This window comes from Macrosteles quadrilineatus, unplaced genomic scaffold (genome assembly GCF_028750875.1).
Source record: "Macrosteles quadrilineatus isolate MER2022 unplaced genomic scaffold, UCM_ALF_1.0 Scaffold_8__2_contigs__length_117827958, whole genome shotgun sequence".
NCBI lineage: Eukaryota > Metazoa > Arthropoda > Insecta > Hemiptera > Cicadellidae > Macrosteles > Macrosteles quadrilineatus.
The window spans coordinates 18,954,947-18,958,549 of NW_026542601.1; the positions used below are offsets into that span (position 1 = coordinate 18,954,947).

Here is a 3,603-nt window from a genome sequence, read left to right on the forward strand (position 1 = left end):
TCATGTTAGTGTCTGATTGCACGCAATATATTTTACCCGTATAAAATCGTTATCTGTAGCTGAAATTACGGCTTGAGGTTAGGAGCGTCGTGACCGGCGAAACGGCACACGGAAGATTTCTCAGGTGCCGTTTGACGTCACTAACTGCTGACGTCACTTTGAGGGAACACCATTACCGCAACGATACGGTTTTGAGCCATCGGCTTAGATGGTGTAGTGGATAGCGTGTCGGCCTGATAATCCGAATGTACCGGGTTCGAATCCCACTGGTAGCACCAACTTTTTGTCAACAATTTGTTTCATATCAGCAAGTTTGGTTGGTTTGGTTAGGTTATGACAGTTTAATTTTATAATTAAAAAATTATAAAATTAAATTTTAGGCATTTATAATTCTATTTTATGAACAAAACTATTTTTTAGATTAGTAAACCTACATTAGATTTTTCCATTATCAGCACGTTTGGTTGGTTTGGTTAGGTTATGACAGTTTAATTTAGTAATATAAAAATTATAAAATTGTCTGTTTCCTCAGACGCAGCAGTTAGTGACGTCAGCAGTTAGTGACGTCAAACGGCACCTGAGAAATCTTCCGTGTGCCCCACCGTCGTAACCGGTTGGCTACTAAGATACAACGAATCTTAACATCACTAAAAGTAAATATACAATCACTTGGCTTACATCGTATTTTTGTCGGATGGAATAAAAAAACATATGTTCTTAAAATTGCATTTATTTTGATTCACCATACAGCATTTTCAGGTAAGTTTGGGAATTTTTTTTTGTTTTACTATTGGTTCTTTCACAGGTTCCTTGCACTAAACAGAAACAAGAATTAGATTAGTTTGATGGAGGTATTAAATGTCCATAAAAATTATACTTAAAACAAATATATTTTTATTAGTGACCACACTTAAAGGTGTCAAGGCTGATTAATTTGATACTAATATATTGCTCAATTATCCATGTTTATAGCAAAAGAAGAGTATTGCCTTTTGTTCTCGACTTAAACATTTGTAAATACACTTATAAAACATTTACATCAAACAAGGGGATTTAATTTTACCCAATCAAAATATTTTTAAACAATATTGAGATAGGTTACATTCTAAATAATATTAGTTTAAGACCATTGACTTTGTTAAACAGCTAAAATGCTTTTACATTTAACAATTAATGATCAACGTTAATTTAAAATGAACGAAAGTAAAATAATATTAATTCAAATACAGCATTGATAGTATTCGTAGAGTGAACAGAACAAAGAACAAAATTACTTTAAATATAGAGTGTATAGGATACGTATATGACAGTATTGTATATATGACAGTATTATATATATATAGTATTATATATATGACAGTTTTATATATATGTATTATATATATATGCCAGTATTATATACTGATACACAAAGGTAGAGTAATTAAGTGTTTAGCAAATATCGAACTAGATCTGCGTCCATTGCTCTACAAATCATCATTGAAATCACAGATAAACCCACACTTTTAAGAAAGATGATCTAATTTAAATTAATCACTTAAAATATGAAACTATTGTAAGACTAAATTTGAGCATAGGAAAAATTCTGAAAATCGGTAGTAAAACACTCGACTTATCGTTGTAATTAATTTAGCATTCTGTTAAATTAGTTTAGCCAGTACAAACATTGAATGGAGCAAGAAGTTAGTAAATATTACAAAATATACTATTACATTTTGTATTGATATTCACTTTTACGAATGCCAGAGAAGTAGTTAGTGCCACGAAGAGTGAGGGTCTCTACCCGGATACGGTTTTTCAGGTTCGGCAACCGTCAACTGAACCGAAATAAAACAGAAAAATCGAAATAAATTACTTTAACCTTATTATTTCTAGGATATAGTATTCATATTCATGTAAAACATTAAAATTAACTGAGCACCCTGATATTATTATTCAATTTAGTCAGTTGTTTTAATGTACTGCCTAAATATAATAGCAGCCCTACTACGTGAAAATCAAAAAAATAATATATGTAGCCTACGGCATTATTACGACATATATTACCTTGATTATCTTGATGTCCCTTGATGTAGTGTGTTTAGAAACAAGGCGATTTTATCTTAAATAAATAAATTGTTTTTACATCTAATCAATATCGACGAAATAAAAAAAAAACAGTGGTTAAACACTCGACTTTATTATATAAAAGCCATCATTATGCGTAGTCTAAAGTTTTAATAATTGGTTTCAACCAGTACTAAAATGAACCCTAGCAATAAATTTCCTAAATAGAGTACTACAATAAGTTAACGTGTCATACTTACTTCAACGAATAACATAAAAGTAGCAAACACCACGATGAAAGCTGTTGCGAAATACTTCTGTAATAAATTTTTTATTGTCAAAGCCAGTTTTTATTAATTTCTCAAAAAATAAATAACTATTGACGTTTTACCTCATACAGTTTATGCATTTAACACTTAAACATATTTTTATCTCTTAATTAAACTTTGAAAAGGTATAAAAAACATAATCTAAAACACTTAGTTTTTTTCATTATTTGAATAAAATATAATGTTATACTCAGGAAAACAAATTATAATAATATGAGAATTGTATACCTTTTTCGTAATATTGTAACATTTTTAAATAGAGTCATTCTAAGATTATTAATCTAATATGTTAGTAATATCAGGCAATAAATCAAGATTATACAAAGTCTAACGTACTTTCAAATGAACATCCAATGACTCTTAGATTACAAAAATCAGTTAGTAAAACAATTAAATGTTCGAACCTAAGTACATTAATTTTTTTTCAATATTACAATGTTCTTTTAAAATGAACGTCCTAAATCAATTTTTATTCTGTTAGAAATGCTTTTAATATTTTACTGAAAGTAATAACAACAATAACAAAAGAATATATATATATATGCTTGAATATAGGCCACTAAATCTTTTTATTCTTACCATTTTTGCAATTGTAGTAAATTCTCGGAGCTTACAGTTACAAGTGATATGTATTTATTTTGAATATCAAAATATATTTATATACCTTTTCTTTAACAGTCATAAATCATATCATGTGATCCAATAGTTAATTATTGGTGATAACAAGTAATTAATCCTCTATGCAAAATCATAGCGTTATATTCATTAGTTATGGTTCTTACCTTCGACAATAGCCAACTAAAAGACTTTTTATTTTGATTCTCTCCATTGTGTTAAAGTTGGATTGTAATTGTCATAAGTTAGATCTTCCTTTATAAGTATTGTCACTCGATGTATTTGAAGCAGATTTATTATTGGCTGGCTCTAGCCAAAAAAATATTGACAAAAACATAGAAAAATAATATATCTATGAACAAATTCACAACTTTGTTAAAAATAAATAAATAATTAAATACATTTGTAAAAGTGTTGGGTAACAAGTACAGAACATGTGGTTGAAATTGCATTACTTTAGCTATAGTATTTCTGAGAAAAGTTTGCACCAAAATCTAGAATTTAACATGCGTAGCATCAGACCTTCCGGGTCCCCTTAACTTAACATATAAATTATTTTACCTAACCCGACATGTTAATCTTCCCTATCCCAAGCGTGATGTATACAGCTTAT

The 3,603-nt window shown here is 28.9% G+C and overlaps 1 long non-coding RNA gene across 1 annotated transcript; it reads right to left on the minus strand.

Annotated features, from left to right (window-relative positions):
* Positions 1 to 714: 714 nt before the first annotated feature.
* Positions 715 to 3,054, minus strand: LOC129001868 (uncharacterized). The gene is made up of 3 exons (XR_008491505.1): positions 2,955 to 3,054; positions 2,307 to 2,363; positions 715 to 815 (listed from the first exon to the last, which is right to left on the minus strand). It is a non-coding gene; the product is annotated as an uncharacterized LOC129001868 (long non-coding RNA).
* Positions 3,055 to 3,603: the final 549 nt, after the last annotated feature.